The sequence below is a fragment of the Gymnodraco acuticeps genome, unplaced genomic scaffold (genome assembly GCF_902827175.1).
Source record: "Gymnodraco acuticeps unplaced genomic scaffold, fGymAcu1.1, whole genome shotgun sequence".
NCBI classification, from domain to species: domain Eukaryota; kingdom Metazoa; phylum Chordata; class Actinopteri; order Perciformes; family Bathydraconidae; genus Gymnodraco; species Gymnodraco acuticeps.
In genome coordinates this window covers 631,141-650,015 of record NW_022990004.1, presented here as the reverse complement: position 1 = coordinate 650,015, position 18,875 = coordinate 631,141, and the positions used below count along the sequence as shown (strand labels likewise).

Genomic DNA, 18,875 nt, shown 5'->3' with positions numbered 1-18,875 from the left:
ACGTGAATACATGCAGAAGTAGACAGTAAGAGGCCCCTGACATTAGGCCTATACTAAAAATAGTAGGGGCTTTTCACTGGTGGGGCGCAGAGATATGATAGGTGGGTCGCGAATGGACGCGATGAACGGGAGATTTTTTATTTTATTTTATTTTTAAAATAATGTTTTGGACCTCAGGCCGGAATCGAACCTGGGTCCTCGCGGGCGGTAGTGGATTATTACAGCCGGAGACTCGCAACGGCGGTGGACTTTCACAGCACCGCTGCACCGGACCTGCCGGAGCCGCCAGAGCCTCGCAACGGCGGGTGTTTGCTGCGGCGGATGCGGTACCGGCGCTGTGAAAGTCCACGGCCCACCTATGCCAGAGCCAGCGGCCCACCAACGGCAGCGGCCCAACGGGAAAAGTCCCGAATCTCCCGATGGCCAATCCGAGCCTGCTCACACACACACAACTGAAACCAAAGTCATTTGCAGACATATGTAAACATCTCTCATACACACATGTGAAACGCTCTCACACACACACAACAGCGTTGCAGTCGGGAAGAAATGCAATGTGGAGCGGCACCTCACCACTTCATAAGGAGTTTGTTTGTTTGTTTGTTTGTTTGTTTGTTTATTTAAAGGACAGTGCACATTAATTCACATTGCTGTAAATGAGCCAGTATTAGCCAGCAGGCTAATTTTCAACTGTTGTCCTTGGCAATATGTTAAATGACCACAAGACTAGAAAATAAAAACATAATTAAATAGAGTACAGCAGACAACAATAAATAAACATCAGTACAACAATAGAGAGGAACAAACAAACATGCAAACAGATGAAATATCATCATACCTTGATACAGTTAAAAGTGTTCACATTTTTGATTGTTTAAAAGACAGTTCTTATGATAGTGGTTAAATGTATGATAGGAGGTGTTATTCCTTATCTGTATTGGTATTGTGTTCCAGAGTGTTGGTGCCCTCACAGAGAAACACTGTTTTCCAAAGGAACTGGACCTAAGAGGGACTGCACAGTCCCCTCTAGGGCAGACCTTGTGGTTCTGCTGTTTGAATGGTTCTGCTGTATAAAAGTGCAGAGCGGTGGGGGTGCCTTGCTGTTTAGAATTTAAAAAATGAGACATGCATCAGTGTGTTTTAAAATATTTCCCCAGCTGAGCAGGTTATGTTTGTCCAGGATTTTGCAATAGTGGTATAGCTTAGGTTTTCTGTCCAAAACTTTGAGAGCTTGTTTGTGAAGTGACAGGATAGGCCTTAATGTTGTGCTATTCGCCTGGGTCCAGCTGCTCATAGTATGTTAGGTGGGGAAGGATCATGGCAGTCATATAGAGTTTTGCTACAGGTGTTGTCAAACAGTTCCTTATATATCTAAAGTTTGCTAACCGTGACACTTTTCGAAATCCCGTTTGTGTCCCCCCGCTTTACAAATAGGCCTATGTTTATTATTATCTTTTAACGCAAGCCATCATCGCCACAGCCTCTGTGAGATGGATCTGGCCCTTCCTACATCCAGGACATGGTTAAACCGTACACCCCAGCACGTGCGCTCTGCTCTGCATCAGCCAAACAGCTCGCTGCACCCTCGCTGCGAGGGGGACCCAAGTTCCCATCAGCAAAAACAAGTGGGTTTGCTGTCCTGGCTCCAAGATGGTGGAATGAGCTCCCCATTGACATCAGGACAGCAGATAGCTTGCACATCTTCCGGCACAAACTGAAAACTCATCTCTTTCGACTCCACTTCGAGCGATAGAACTATTAACGAAGCACTTATATACTAATAAAGGGCTGGCTTATCTAAAGCCAGTTGAGTAGCACTTGAAATGTTTTTTGCTCTATGAAGCCTGATGTACTTTATGATTCTGTTTTCTTCAAGGTTGTATTTTGTTGGTCGAACGCACTTATTGTAAGTCGCTTTGGATAAAAGCGTCAGCTAAATGCAATGTAATGTAATGAGAGAGAGAGAGAGAGAGAGAGAGAGAGAGAGAGAGAGAGAGAGAGAGAGAGAGAGAGAGAGAGAGAGAGAGAGAGAGAGAGAGAGAGAGAGAGAGAGAGAGAGAGAGAGAGAGAGCACCTTTATCTATTTAATATAGCCTAGTTGTACAAAATCAAGTAAGAAATCATCATTCCAATATGTACTATAGGACAGTAAACAGTTTAAAAGGGGAGTGATTAGTAAAATATGCATAAATAAAAAGAAAGAATGCTAACTAGGTAACACAAGATAAGAATACACACGTTTAAATGATTTGTTATTGGTTGTGATCATATTCTAAAGATTTTTGGATTATTGAAAAGTATACGGCTCCCTTTCATCTGAGTGTTGAGAGATGTTTCCATAAATCCATTTTGTGCTCAAAGTGCACCAGATTGATGCATTTAACTTCAACACTAAAAAAATCATACACTTTTCACTGAAAACGGGTCCCACAGACCCAAACAGCACACAAAGGTTAAAGGTAAGCATATAATAATGTTAAAATGTGCTAAATATATACACTGCAAAAAAACTGAAAAAGAGGAGTAAAAGTAGCTCACGACTTGTTTTATTTTTTTGAAAGTAGCTCTCATCCTAAAAAAGATTGGAGACCCCTGTTATAGAACGATACATTTGACCATTTTAAGCTTGGCCTACCATGTTATTGGAGCGGCGAGGAACAGGTGGGGCTTGAAAAGGCCCACCTGTTCAAAGTGGGGAATGCCAGAAAAAGTTTGAGAACCACTGCCCTAGTTCAAGGGAGACATGTAATGGTCAGGAGCGACAACAGCACCACAGTGGCTTATATCAACAGGCGGGGCGGAGTCCGCTCCGCCGCCTTGTTGGCCACAGTGGAGAGGCTGTGGTTGTGGGCATCAGAGGTGGTGTTATCTCTGAGAGTCCTCCATATCCCGGGACTGGAGAACAGGGGGGCCGACCTCATGTCGAGGGGCGGCCCCCTGCCAGGCGAGTCGACCCTTCACCCGGAGGTGGTGAAGCAGATCTGGGCCCAGTTCGGGAGAGCGGAAGTGGATCTGTTTGCCAGCCGGCGCAACAGCCACTGTGCCCTGTGGTTCTCCATGGCCCTGAGCGACGACCCGCCTTTGGGGGTGGACGCGTTTGCACACGAGCCATGGCCAAGGAAGCTGCTCTACCGTTGCGTCTCATTCTCCCTCTCCTGGGGAGAGTGAGGCGAGAACATTTGGCAGTCATCCTGGTAGCACCGGATCGCGTCGGGGCTCTGTGGTACTCAGAAATGACGCAGATGAAGGTGGGCCAGCCCTGGGCGATCCCCCAGTTATGGGGGGCGATGTCTCAAGAGGCAGGTGCAATCGGGGCGTTACCCACTCTGGGCCGTCCTCTCCAGGCTTGGCTCCTGAGAGGGACAGGCTGAGACAGGGTGGATTGTCTGACAGCGTTATTCAGTCTATCCAGGCAGCTAGAGCGGGATCCACCACAGCCTGTTACAGGCCAAAGTGGCTGGGATTCCAGAGATGGTGTGAGGAGCGGAAAATAGAGCCCCTATCCTGTGAGTTAGGCTCTATTTTGTCCTTCTTACAGTTATTGGTGGACAGAGGACTAGCTCATTCTACTATAAAAGTGTATGCAGCAGCCATCTCGTCCTGTCATGAGGGATTCAACGGCAGGTCAGCCTTTTCTCATCCACTGAAGTTGCGGTTTTTACAGGGGGTCAGGAGGCTGCGCCCAGTGGTGCGTGCCTCCGCCCCGCAGTGGGACCTGCCGCTGGTGCTCGAGGCTCTGGTTATAGAACCATTTGAGCCTCTGGAGCTCTCCTCCCTGAAAGCACTGTCGTGGAAGACAGCGTTGCTACTTGCCTTAACGTTAGCCAAAAGAGTGTTCGAGTTAATCGCTCTGTCGGTGCACCCGAGCTGTTTACTTATTCGGGGTGACCGGAGCGGGGCGACACTCAGACCGAACCCCTCCTTTGTGCCCAAGAGCCTAAGGAGTGCGTTCAGGTCAAGGGTTATTCAGTTGGGGGGATTTAGTCTTCCACCCCATGGTGGGGCCAGGGAAGCTAAATTACACCTCCTCTGCCCGGTGCGTGCGTAAGCATGTTATGTAGAGCGCACAGCTACCCTGAGACGCACTGAACAGCTGTTTGTGTGCTTCGGGGGCGGGGTGACTGGAAAAGCTCTGTCCAAGAAACCCCTGGGAGGCTGGCTTTGCGAAGGCATTGCACACGCCTACGAGCAGGCAGGGAGAGCCTGTCCCATGGGGGTCCGTGCGCACTCCACACGAGCTGTGGCTGCATCAACAGCCTTATTCAACGGTGTGAGTGTGGAGGATATATGCACGGCGGCGTCTTGGTCAACGCCAGGCCCCTTCATAAAGTGTTATCTCTTGGATATGTCTGGCTCTTTATCAACGTCTGTGCTTGCTGGGGCAACACAGGACTGGTGAGGAGGGGGGGAGCTGTTGGTCAGTAGGCATCTGACCCTCTCCCCGGGCGTAAATGCCCTTATGGGTCGCGGGGTGACGTGGGGTGCTCTGGGCCCTTTTCAGGGCTGGAGGGCTCCCCTCGCCTGCCTGGGGGCAGGAGGGGGAGAGCCCTCCATATTATAGTCCCTACACACTCTGCACAGGGTCAGTGTTTGAGTGAGGGGACATAGGGGGCACTTGCGTTCTCCCCGTGCTCTTTAGGGACTCAGGAGAGAGAGTGCATAGTGAACCCATACAGGGCTGAGGGTTTTTCCCTGTCTGCCTATAGGCGGACGCAGGGGAGCCCTCGGCACTGTTTTTCGAGCACACTTTTTTCGCGAGGCAAGCACGTCAGGGTGTGCTCTATCAGCCGCAGCCCAGACTTCTCCACGGTTACAACCGAGGGAGAGATGAGTGAGGCGCAGTGGCTGCTAAAGCCGGTCAGGGACAGTGAGGTGGAACAGTGAGGTGGAACGGTGTGCTGGACGACAGTGTGTGCATACATCGGGGCTCCGCCCACTGTACCCATAGCGTCCAGTAGAGGGTCGGAGCCTGTGAGAGATATAACGCCGGGTTACGTATTGTAACCATTGTTATATTAGCACAGGCGGAGCCCTCTACCTTGGGGCACTGTCTGTCATATACCGCTCGCTGAAGAGTGGTGTAGGATGGTGGTCAGGAGGCGAGGCCTCCTTTTATACGGAAGTGAGATGCACATGCATTCAGGTAGGCCCGCCCCGGGGCCGGCTACGTCCATAGAAATGTCAGTAGGTGAATACTTGCATGATAAGGTAGTACCCATAGAGTCCAGTAGAGGGCTCCGCCTGTGCTAATATAACAAGGGTTACAATACGTAACCCAGCGTTTTTTTAAGGTGGTGAGGTCAGTGCAGTCTCTGATGGGTTGTGGGAGTGAGTTCTAGAGGGAGGGGGCAGCGACGGAGAAGGCTCTGTCCTCCCAGATCCGGTGATTGATGTGGGTGAGGATGGATAGGAGGTTGGCTTCTGATGAGCGGAGGCAGCGGGAAGGGGTGTGGTGATGCAGCAGGTCTGTGAGGTAGCGGGGGGCTGGATGTTGAGGGCTTTGTGAGTAATGAGGAGGACCTTGAAGTTGATTATTTTACGGACGGGGAGCCAGTGGAGGTTCTGGAGGACGGAGTGATGTGGTCTCTGGAGCGGGTGTGGGTGAGGAGGCGGGCAGCAGAGTTCTGGATATTTTGGAGTTTATTGAGGAGGTTGGATGGTATGCCGTAGAGCATGGGTCGGCAACAGGCGGCCCGCGGGCCATTGTTGGCCCGCCAGCAATAATATTTGGCCCGTAATTTTGAGAATCAAAAATAAAATATATATATTTTTATTTATTTTTTTACAAAATAGGACCGACAGTCGCACATCAGGGTTTCCGTTAGCCGCCGATCGATATTCACTCTTAATAGTTTGATCAGTGCTCTCTATAAAGGCCTGTTACAGCCGCTGCTACCTTGTGAGCTTAAGTCTGTTTGTGTATGTAAATGAGCTGTGCAGTTCCTCTGCTGTCATTGGCCGTCCGGACCACTCAACATCCGCGGGGATTGGACAGACGTCGCCCAACCCCTGCTCGCTTCTGCCACGTCATCCGGGGGAGGAGTATAAAGGCTGAGCACGGACAACAGTCGGGAGGCTCTGTATTTTGTGTCAGATGCCTCAACCCTATCCTTGTGATAAGCCTTCATTCTGTGAATTCTGAGATTTAGCGTGTGTCTTTGGTATTAGCGCCACTGAGTAGCAGTGTCTATAGTAGGGTTCTAGGCGAGCACACTGAGTAGCAGTGTGTCGTCGGGTTCTGTGTTAGCGTAGGGATTTTATGTGTGTGTATACTGCTTAGATCCAGGTTGATTAGCACCTGTAGACCAGCATTCCTGTGTGTTTATACTGCTTAGATCCAGGTTGATTAGCACCTGTAGACCAGCGTTCCTGTGAGTGGATATTGCGTAGAGCCAGGTGATTAGCACCTGTAGACCCGCACCAGCTGTGTGTTTCCACAGTCCCGTTTTGTTTATTGCTTGTTTCCACTTGAGTAGTGAGATTTGTTTTTCTTTCTATAGCGGGGCAACTCTCTTTTGGAGACCCTTTGTGTTGTATTATAGTGACAGATTGACCCGTGTTGTGGGGCCAATCTGTGTGACCATCATTTTGCCTAGTTTCAGTGACAATAAAACCACCGGTAACAAATATACCAAATCCAATCTGGTCGTGTCGTTTCCCGTTTGTACCCTAGCCAAGTGGGAACGTAACACGTGGGGACTCGTCCGGGATAAATTTAAAACAATTCCTGGGGTTATAGGTGGGTTTATTGTGGCAGTAAACTTGGTAAACGTGTGGGCGGTACACTCAGGTATGGCATCGTTCGATATAGAGGCGTTCTTGGTCTGGCCGTCCTATGAGCAGCTGGACCGGTGTAGAAAGGATGATTTGATGGAGATAGCGCGGCACTTCAGTCTTGTGGTAAATCGGCAAATGTTAAAAAAAGAGTTGAAGGCATTGGTGGTTGATGAGATGGTGCGAAGAGAGGTACTTGTACCGGCTGTACCAGCTGAGCTCCCAGTGTCCGATGTTCCCACTGAGGGCCTGTTGCGTCCAGAGACTGAGGCAGAGTTTACGTTTACTGAAGGAAGGGGTAGTGACAGCGAGGGGGGCGAGCCGTGTGAGGCACCGCTCACGTCACCTCGCAGATGTCCACCCTCTCCTGTTGGTAGTACAGATTCCCGGGAGGGGGCTAAACTCAAGGTCCGTCTCGTCCGGCTCCAGTTGGAAGCCAAGGACAGGCAGCGTCAGTGGGAAGCTAACGACAGGGAGAAAGCCAGGCAGTTACAGCTGGAGCTACGAAAGTTAGAAATTGACAAGGAAGTGCGGATACGTCAGCTGGAGCTAGACTCCGAGCTGCGTGCCTCCGGTGCTTTTGGCCATGTCGGAGGAAGTTCCTCACCTCATTCTCATCCACCTGCCTTCAATGTAGGGAAAAATGTTGTGTTGGTGCCGGTTTTCCGTGAGGCTGAAGTGGATGCGTATTTTGGTGCGTTTGAACGCATGGCAGCGGCATTACAGTGGCCGACTGACGCCTGGGCTCTGTTAGTGCAGTGTAAACTTCACGGGAGAGCTCAGGAGGCGGTTGCTGCTCTTTCACTGGAGGACAGCCTAAGCTACGACCTGGTAAAGCGTGCCATACTTAGGGTGTACGAGTTAGTTCCCGAGGCTTATCGGCAGAAGTTCAGGAATCACAGAAAGGGGGCTAATCAAACACATGTCGAGTATGCCAGGGAGAAGGGGATGTTGCTCCATAAATGGATTGATTCATGTGACGCTGCAGAGTATTCTGCCTTTAAAGAATTAATCCTGATGGAGGACTTTAAGAGGGGATTACCTGACCGTATTGTGGGGCATATAAATGATCAGAAAGTGCAATCTCTCTCCGCAGCTGCTGTACTGGCAGACGAATATGTGTTGATGCATAAAACGGTGTTTTCTCCGGCTATTGCTGAGAACTCTCGCCGCATGTCGGGTGCACCTGTTGGTCAGCCCGCGAGAGTGTTTACGAGGGACAAAGAGGGGAGAGAATGTCACTATTGTCATCAGCCTGGGCATCTCATTAATAATTGCCTAATGCTGAAGCGGAAGGAGCAGTCACCAAACGTGACCAGGCCGAAAGGCATCGGCTTGATTAACACTAACTCACTCAGTATTTCCACACCTGACAATGCGGAGGAAATAGATCCCTGTTTTAAGCCTTTTGTGTTCGAGGGATTGATTTCACTAACAGGTGAGTCAGACGATCAGAGACCCGTCCGCATACTACGAGACACGGGAGGCTCACAGTCAGTGATTGTTGCCTCGGCTCTACCATTTTCCGAACAATCAGCGTGTGGGTATGGATCGACTTTATGTGGCATTGAGATGGGTTATGTGCCCCGGCCCGTACATAATGTACATGTACAATGTCAATTAATTACTGGATTTTTCCCTGTTGCTGTGTGCCCAGCATTACCCATAAGGGGTATAGTTTTCCTAATGGGAAATGACATCGCAGGGGGTAAGGTAACCCCTGCATTAGAAATATTGGATTCTCCTCAGCTTGTAGTGCCTGAAGTAACCCATGCCCACATTTTCCCTATTTGTGCTGTCACTCGCGCGTAAGAGTAACTCTGAGGTGTCTCTAGATGATACTATGTTTGGGAAAATATTCACAGAGGACAAAATACCGGAGGAAAAGCCAGCAGTGGAGGTTTCTGCATCCTCCGCGTTCCCGGCTGGAACCGCTGCACCCTGCCAGCCCAGCTGTTGACGGTTCCACACTCCCGGTAACCCGAGAGCGTTTACTCGCCGCGCAGAGGGCGGATCCGACGCTTGTGAAGTGTTTCGAGCAGGTGGTGAGTAATGACAAAGCAAGGGGTGAGAAGGTGGCTTATGTGTTGGATAAGGAGATATTAGTGCGCCAATGGTCCCTCACTGCTACTGCTGAAGCTGACTGGAGTGTAGTGCATCAAGTAGTCGTGCCGGTGCCATACCGTCAACATGTGCTATCTGTCGCGCATGAAAGTCAATGGTCGGGACACTTGGGCGTGACTAAAACGTATCAAGTAATTCTGAAGCATTTCTTTTGGCCAGGTTTAAAGAAAGATGTCTCTAGCTTCTGACGCTGCTGTCATGTATGCCAGGTTGTCGGTAAGCCTAATAAAACAATTCCGCAGGCTCCGTTACATCCCATACCGGCTATAGGTGAGCCCTTTGACCGGGTGTTGATAGACTGTGTTGGTCCTTTACCACGTACGAAAACAGGTCAACAGTATTTACTCACGATAATGTGTACGGCGACTCGTTTTCCGGAAGCGATTCCGCTGCGTAGCATTACTTCAACATCTGTAGTTAAGGCCTTGACGAAGTTCTTTTCTACATTTGGAATTCCGCGAGTAATCCAAAGTGACCAAGGGACAAATTTTAAATCTAAATTGTTCAAACAGGTCCTACAAACACTGCAGGTTAAACATGTGATATCCAGTGCGAAAATACTGTATGGAGACAGAAAAAAATTGGGATGAGGGAATTCCTTTCGTTTTGTTCGCAGCCCGTGAAGCTGTTCAGGAGTCATTAGGATTCAGTCCCGCGGAGCTCGTTTTCGGCCATACGCCCCGCGGTCCACTTAAAATCCTACACGATGAGTTTCTTTCGGCTGATACTCCTCCAGATACGAACGTACTAGATTACGTTAGTCAGTTCCGTGAGCGTTTGCACCGAGCAAATTCACTCGCCAGAGAGTCGCTCTCCGCTTCACAAGCGGTTATGAAGCGAAATTAGATCATCTCCTCTCACACATCCCTGAAACTGGCCCTCCCGCTGTACTTCTCGGAGACTTCAACCTCCAGATGGGGAAGATAGACGAACTAACATCTCTGTTAACCGCCTTTGCTTTCTCACTCTCTCCGTCCCCACCGACTCATAAAGCTGGCAATGTCCTTGATCTCATATTCTCAAGGAACTGCGCTACTTCTAACCTCTCTGTAAACCCGCTCCACACATCCGATCACTTCTTCATTTCATTCTCTCTATCCCTTTCCAAACATAACAAACTAATCTCTTCCCATCCTACACTTGTCCGCCGTAACCTTCGCTCCCTCTCTCCCTCTACCTTTGCCTCGTCGGTGCTCTCAGCCCTCCCTTCCTCTGATTCGTTCCAACTACTGCCTCCAAACTCTGCTGCAGAAACTCTCCTCTCTACTCTCTCATCCACTCTGGACTCGCTCTGTCCTCTGACATCTCGGCAGGCTCGTCAGTCCCCTCCGGCTCCCTGGCTAAATGATGCACTGCGTGCTAATAGAACCGTCCTTAGGGCAGCAGAGTGGAAATGGTGGAAATACAAACACCGTGACGACCTCCTAACCTATCAAGCTCTCCTCTCCTCTTTCTCTGCTTCGATCTCTCAGGCAAAAAGCACTTTCTTTCAAGATAAGATCCAATCTTCCTATTCCAATCCTAAAAAACTATTTTCCATCTTCTCCACCCTCTTGGACCCTCCAAAAGCTCCTCCCCCCTCCTCACTTCTGTCAAGCGACTTTGTTACCCACTTTGAAAAAAAGGTTAATGATATTCGCTCTTCTTTTTCTGACTCACCTTTACTCACCGCTGGGTCACCAGACCTTCCTTCCACCAACACACTAACCTCCTTTTCCCCTCTCTCTCCAAGTGAGGTTCTTACCCTCATTACCTCTGCCCGCCCTACCACCTGTCCTCTGGACCCTATCCCTTCAAACCTCCTTCAGACTATCGCTCCTGATATTCTATACCGTTTCTCACCCATTTCATCAACACTTCTCTAACTTCTGGTCACTTTCCAAACAGTCTCAAGGAGGCAAGAGTAAACCCTCTCCTAAAGAAACCCACTCTCAACCCGTCTGATGTTATAAACTACAGGCCTGTCTCTCTCCTCCCGTTCCTGTCTAAATCACTTGAACGCGCTGTATTTAAACAACTCATGTTATCTCAATCAGAACAACCTTCTGGATCCGCACCAGTCTGGTTTCAAGGCAGGTCACTCCACAGAAACTGCTCTCATTGCTGTCACGGAGGAACTGCACACTGCCAAAACTGCATCCCTCTCCTCTGTCATCATCCTGTTGGACCTGTCTGCTGCATTCGACACGGTGAATCATCAGATCCTCCTTCGCACTCTCCAAAAACTTGGAGTTTCAGGCTCTGCACTTTCCCTCCTCACCTCATACCTGAAAGACCGTACCTACAGGGTGACTTGGAGAGGGTCTGAGTCCGACCCTTGTCAATTAACTACGGGGGTCCCTCAGGGCTCTGTTCTTGGTCCCCTCCTCTTCTCCTTGTACACAAACTCGCTCGGATCAGTCATTAGCCCGCATGGTTTTTCTTACCACTGCTACGCTGACGACACCCAATTAATTCTGTCCTTTCCCCGCTCAGAGACCCAGGTCGTCGCACGCATCTCTGCTTGTCTTGCTGACATCTCTCAGTGGATGTCTGCTCACCACCTCAAGCTCAACCTTGACAAGACTGAGCTGCTCTTCCCTCCCGGGAAAAGATTGTCCAACTCTTGACCTGACAATCAACATCGGCACCTCAGTTGTTTCCCCCGACTCAGACTGCAAGGAATCTGGGTGTGACCCTAGATAACAACCTGTCCTTCACTGCAAACATCGCTGCTACAACCCGCTGCTGCAGATACACGCTTTACAACATCAGGAAGATACGTCCCCAGCTGACTCAGAAAGCGACTCAGGTTCTGGTCCAGGCTCTCGTCATCTCACGCCTAGACTACTGCAACTCCCTCCTGGCTGGTCTACCTGCATGTGCCATCCGACCTCTGCAGCTCATCCAGAATGCAGCGGCTCGTCTGGTTTTCAACCTTCCTAAATTCTCCCACACCCCTCCGCTCCTCCGCTCCCTTCACTGGCTTCCGGTAACTGCTAGAATCCACTTCAAGACACTGGTACTTGCTTACCGTGCTGCGAATGGATCTGGCCCTTCCTACATCCAGGACATGGTTAAACCGTACACCCCAGCGCGTGCACTACGCTCTGCATCAGCCAAACGACTCGTTGCGCCCTCGCTGCGAGGGGGACCCAAGTTCCCATCGGCGAAAACACGTGGGTTTGCTATCCTGGCTCCAAGATGGTGGAATGAGCTCCCCATTGACATCAGGACAGCAGATAGCTTGCACATCTTCCGGCGCAAACTGAAAACTCATCTCTTTCGACTCCACTTCGAGCGTTAGAACGATTAACGAAGCACTTTTATACTAATAAAGGACTGGATTACCTAAAGCCAGTTGAGTAGCACTTGAAATGTTTGGCTCTATGAAACCTGATATACTTATATGATTCTGTTTTCTTCAAGGTTGTGTCTTCCTGGTCGAATGTACTTATTGTAAGTCGCTTTGGATAAAAGCGTCAGCTAAATGCAATGTAATGTAATGTAATGTAATTATGACCGTGCCGCTGTCCCTAGGCACTTTGACATAGGTGACAAGGTCCTCGCACTATTACCTGTCCCCGGCTCTGCGCTCTCAGCCAAATTCCTCGGGCCGTATGAAATCCGTGATTGCCTCAGTGACACCGATTACGTGATTGGTACTCCCGAGAGACGACGAAAAACGCGTGTCTGCCATATAAACATGTTGAAGCGATATCATGCACGCACCGTCACTGATAGTACGCCAGCCGGCTCATGTAATCAAAGAGTGGCTGCTTCGGCGTTAATAGTGGTAGATAGTTCCGGCTCCTCTGACGACGGGTTGGTGATGCGCTCACATCACCAGCCGGGTGCGCGGTTATGCAACTCGGAGATGGTAGAGACACTGCCGACCACGTTAGGTCATCTGCAGGAGAGCCAGCAGAATGACGTAACCCAGTTGGTGGATGATTTCCCGTGCCTTTTCCATGATGTCCCCACCCAAACTAATGTGATAAAACATGACATTGATGTAAAAGGTGCGAGGCCAATCAAACAACATCCGTACCGCGCCAATCCCACCAAACGCGCACTTATGAAACAGGAGGCTGACTATCTTGTAGCAAATGGCCTGGCGACACAGAGCTATAGCCCATGGTGTTCGCCGTGTCTTGTAGAGGCGAAATCTGATGGTTCTCCGCGATTTATTACGGACTACCGTAAAGTGAACGCTGTTACGGTAACAGATTGCTACCCATTGCCGAGAATGGAGGATTGCATTGATAATTTAGGTTCCGCTAAATTTGTCAGTAAATTGGACCTACTTAAAGGTTACTGGCAGGTACCTTTAACGGACCGTGCCTCAAAAATCTCCGCTTTCGCTACGCCTGACTGTTTCCTGCAATATACAGTAATGGCGTTCGGTATGTGTAACGCTCCCGCTACATTTCAAAGATTGGTGAATACTGTCCTCTCCGGAATAAGCCATTGTAACGCGTATTTGGATGACCTCATTGTGTACACGCCCACATGGGAGATGCACATGAAGATTCTGGGGCAGGTATTCACCCGGCTCGCACAGGCGTCTCTTACTTTGAATCTGGCCAAATGTGAGTTTGGTAAAGCTACGGTCACCTATTTAGGAAAGCAGGTTGGGCAAGGCCAAGTTAGACCAGTGGAGGCTAAGGTTACTGCGGTGGCTGAATGTGCGGTGCCCGTCACCAGGAGTGATCTCCGTCGTTTCCTCGGTATGGCAGGCTACTACCGCAGTTTCTGCCGTAACTTCTCCACTGTAGCTCAACCCCTAACTAGGTTGATAAGTCCCAAGGTGGAATATGTTTGGACCCCTGAGTGCCAGCATGCATTTGAGTGTGTAAAGACACTTTTGAGTCACGCTCCTGTGCTCGCTGCTCCCGATCTTGCGAAGCCCTTTAAACTCGAGGTGGATGCTAGTGCAGTGGGGGCCGGTGCTGTTTTACTGCAGGAAGATGCGGCAAGAGTTGATCATCCTGTCTGCTATTTCTCCCGTAAATTCAACAAACACCAGGTACGCTACTCTACCATTGAAAAGGAGACCCTTGCTTTGTTGTTAGCTCTCCAGCACTTTGAGGTTTATGTCGGGTCTAGTTCTTTGCCGGTTGCAGTGTTTACCGATCATAACCCCGTTGTCTTTTTGTCCCGCATGTACAACCACAATCAGCGTCTCATGCGGTGGGCTCTGATCGTTCAGGACTACAACCTGCAAATCCGACACAAGAAAGGCTCAGAGAACGTGTTCGCAGATGCTCTGTCCAGACTGGAGTGATGTGTTCTGTGGTCATGGTGTGTGATGTGTTATGGTTCACAAAAACCCCTGTGGGGTTTGTGTTTTAAAGGGGGGGGGGGTGTTACAGCCGCTGCTACTTTGTGAGCTTAAGTCTGTTTGTGTATGTAAATGAGCTGTGCAGTTCCTCTGCTGTCATTGGCCGTCCGGACCGCTCAACATCCGCGGGGATTGGACAGACGTCGCCCAACCCCTGCTCGCTTCTGCCACGTCATCCGGGGGAGGAGTATAAGGCTGAGCACGGACAAACAGTCGGGAGGCTCTGTATTTTGTGTCAGATGCCTCAACCCTATCCTTGTGATAAGCCTTCATTCTGTGAATTCTGAGATTTAGCGTGTGTCTTTGGTATTAGCGCCACTGAGTAGCAGTGTCTATAGTAGGGTTCTAGGCGAGCACACTGAGTAGCAGTGTGTCGTCGGGTTCTGTGTTAGCGTAGGGATTTTGTGTGTGTGTATACTGCTTAGATCCAGGTTGATTAGCACCTGTAGACCAGCATTCCTGTGTGTTTATACTGCTTAGATCCAGGTTGATTAGCACCTGTAGACCAGCGTTCCTGTGAGTGGATATTGCGTAGAGCCAGGTGATTAGCACCTGTAGACCCGCACCAGCTGTGTGTTTCCACAGTCCCGTTTTGTTTATTGCTTGTTTCCACTTGAGTAGTGAGATTTGTTTTTCTTTCTATAGCGGGGCAACTCTCTTTTGGAGACCCTTTGTGTTGTATTATAGTGACAGATTGACCCGTGTTGTGGGGCCAATCTGTGTGACCATCATTTTGCCTAGTTTCAGTGACAATAAAACCACCGGTAACAAATATACCAAATCCAATCTGGTCGTGTCGTTTCCCGTTTGTACCCTAGCCAAGTGGGAACGTAACAAGGCCGATCAGGAGAGCTGGATCTGATCGATATGGTCATAACCGCGAGTGAAGTGTAACCGGACCCGAGAGAGAGATCAGATCAGCTGCTGAGTCTGATGGAGACACGCAGCTCTGCATGATCACCTGAAGCCCCGCCCACTGTTTAGTGAGCTGCATGAGAAACTGACGGGCTGTCAGGAGAGAGAGGGAGGGAGAGGGGAAAAGAGAGCATTCTCCCGTGTTATTATTCAAAGTTAATGTAAACTTTTGAATAATGTACTTCATCTACTACAAGTAGTTTGTTTGAATGTAATAATTATGTTGTTTGTGGAATCATTTATTGAAAAATGAATCTGAATTTTTTGATCTGTAACGATTATAAACTGAAGAAATATAAAAATGAGCCCCATTAACTTATTGGTTAAGTGGTCCTTGGTATGAAAAAGTTTGAGAAACACTGCTTTACAAGCTTAGTTCAAACATGTATTTATCGTGTGATTTTGGAAATAAAAATGTCATATTCTGAAAGCCAAGACTTTGTTTATTTAAAATGAAACAAAACACCCGATCCCCGAAAAACTATTTTTTTACGCAAATCCACGTTTATTTTGAAATGAGCCGTTGCGACTTTCGACTGATTTCGATAGAGCGGGTCACATATGGCAAATGTGTGGTTGGGGGGAACCAGGTCAATTAAAGTACTTATTTAACTATTAAATACATTGAGTTTGAGTAAAATAGTTGGTTACTGATTAATTTAGGTTATAATATATGAAATTGCAAAGCAAAACTGCTGTAATTGATTTATTTTGTCCTTTGGTATTTTTTAAAGGTTTTCAACCTGAAAGAATCCTAATGTGTCCTTGAAAAGTTGAAATAAAGAAAAGGAAAAATGATTCCAGTTGTCCCTCAAGCCTCTCAAATGGGCAAACACTCAAATAAATGCCAAAAATCCAGAGAACTTGACAATACTTATCAGAATAAAAGTATGTTAAATAACACTGCTAGTTAATAACTCTACTTTACTCAGTGGAGGCTCGTCCATCGAGGAAAGGGAGGACCATCCTCCCTACAATTTCAGAGAAAAATAAAGTTTGAAGAGAACAATAAATACACCTCAATTTAAAAGATAAGTCTGTTAAAATACAGATAATAGCCCTGGCTTTGGGACTGAAAAGGGGCTAGAGAGGACGAGCCTCCCTTTGGGCGGGTCTAGCCAGAGGCTCTGGATTGGGCGCCTATATCATCAGTGAACCAATCAGCGGATCTGACTGCGCATCAGAGTGTTGATGGGGAGGCTTATCAGCGATAGAGTTTTTTCTGAACCGGGGAACAGGGGCGCTGCGCCCTCTTACCAAAATCAATTCCTTGAATTAGGCTTTGATTATGTTCTGGCCCGCCATCTTGCGGCTCAGCAAAAAATTGGCCCACGGCCAAACTTACTTGCCTACCCCTGCCATAGAGGATGCTATTGCAGTAGTGGAGTCATGATGTGATGAATGCATGAATCAGGGTTTCAGCAGCAGAGGAGGAGAGTGATGGGCGGAGACGGGCAATGTTTTTGAGGTGGAAAAAGGCGGTCCTGGTGATGTGAGTGATGTGGTGGTAGAATTTGAGTTGACTGTCGAAGATGACTCTGAGGTTGCGGATGTATGGGGGGGAGATAGAGTGTGGCTGTCAATGGTGAAGTTGACATTCTGGATGGCTTTGGTACGGGATGGGGGGCCGATGATGATGATGTCTGATTTGGCACTGTTCAGTTGGCGATAGTTTGTTTGCATCCATGCTTTTATTCCTGAGAGACAGTTGGTGAGAGTGGAATGTGCTGTGGGGGTGATGGTTTTTGTTGAGATATAAAGTTGGATGTCATCGGCATAGCAGTGAAATTGAAGGTTGTGGCGACAAATTATTTTGCCAAGCACCGAACCCTGGGGGACGCCTTCGGACAGAGGAGCAGTGAAGGAGGTGCAGTTGTTGATGTTGATAAACTGATTTCAGCTAGGAGAGTGCAGTGTCGGTGATGTTGAGTGATGATTCGAGGAGGGACAGCAGGATGGCGTGGTTGATGGTGTCGAATGCTGCGGTGAGGTCGAGGAGGATGAGGATGTTCAGGTTCAGGTTGCCGGAGTCAGAGGAGAGGAGGAGGTAGTTTGTGATTTTCAGAAGAGCTGTTTCTGTGCTGTGTTTTGATCGGAAACCAGATTGAAATGGCTCAAAGAGGTCATTGGAGCTGAGGTGGGATTTTAGTTGTGAGGCAATGACACGTTCAGTGGCGACTGTTCATTAGGGGCAGGTGGGGCACAGCCCCACCTAGTGTCAGCAGAAAGTATTAAAATAATGATTACAACAAAATGCAAAAAATACATTAAAATATATATAAAATATCAGTGGCGAGCCGTGACTTTTATACCTAGGCCCTCTGACCCCCCTTCCCTCGAAAAAAAAGAAGAGATATTACGTCACAGCGTATACTTCAGCGGAATATCAAAACCGCGGCCCGGGGTGCAAAACGCATCAATGACAGCGACCCTCTACCACACAAAACAACATCATTTATATAAACACCTATCATGACAGGGCACCCACAGCCAAGTAACAATTACAAATGAATGAAGTCGGCACGGCGGCCCACATTGAAAAAGACTTAGGCCTACCTTTGATGATCAAATCACTTAAACACAAAGTCCATCCTCCTGTCCTTTTGGATGAAGCACTTGCGGGTCATTCAGCTGATCCTTTGATTCAATTGTACTGTCATTTGACATTACTCTCTCGTTGAGTTACTATAGCGGGCCCTCTGTGAATGTAGAGAGGGACCAACAAGCCCTCCCGTCTTCACAGTAACTCGCAGAGACGGCATTTAACCCTTCACATTCCAACATAAACTGAACAGGCAGATTCGAAGGATTTATTTCTTTGGAAATATTATTTTAAACACAATTAAATCAAGTTATTTTGGTAAAACTAATGAAAAATGTAACAACAACAAAATATATTAAAAAAATATTTTAAAAAAAATGTTTGTTTTTTTATGTTTTTAAATATTATTTTTTAGAATATCTTAGGCCCTCACAGAGGGCCTAGAGGGCCCTGACGGCTCGCCACTGTAAAATATATTTTAAGATCATGTTTAATCATCTGATTCGTCTGGACATTGCTGTTTTAGTATGTGTTCTTCTAATTAGTGTCTACTCTACAGTGTGTGCCTATTGAGCTGTTTGTTTAGAGCCATGTGGGACAAAACCCGATCATGCCCCTCCCTCTCACTGTCTAAGTGAACGGTGACTGTAAAAACTACACTGCGCATGCTCATTTTTTCCTATTTAATGTGTGTGGCAAAAAATAATGACCATAGGGGCATAGAGCTGCCATCCCCACCATACGTCATCTCACATAATTCAGAGCTGATTGGCTGTAAGTACGTGTGCCGCGAAAAGTGTGGTGTGTGAAGAGCAGGTGAAGAGGAGGAGAGAGACGCGTCCTAAAACCAGGAAGTAAGCTGCGCATGGCTTCCCTCCACAAAAAAGCAATGAGATTTCTCCATAGGATTTTAGAAATAGCTGAATAAGATCAAAAATAAGAAAATAAGATCTGTGGGAAACGTACCTGTTAGATAAATGCACCTTTTGTTCAGCCCTATGTCTACCCTACTTTTATAATGTTCGAATCATAAATCCATCATTTAGATTTATGATAGACTTTTGAAACTACAAGAAGATAAGGAGGACTTTTACAAAAAAGTAATAGAGATTTTTGTCCAGAAGGATAGGCAAATGGACTTCATCTTCAAGTCAAGGTAAGACCACAATTTTATTGAAAATGGGATCTTACTAAGAG

General features: G+C 48.0%; 1 long non-coding RNA gene across 1 annotated transcript; it reads left to right on the top strand.

Moving 5' to 3' along the window:
- Window positions 1-14,561: 14,561 nt before the first annotated feature.
- LOC117544194 lies at window positions 14,562-15,007 on the top strand. Its single transcript, XR_004568658.1, has 2 exons — window positions 14,562-14,652; window positions 14,708-15,007. It is a non-coding gene; the product is annotated as an uncharacterized LOC117544194 (long non-coding RNA).
- The last annotated feature ends 3,868 nt before the right edge of the window (window positions 15,008-18,875 follow it).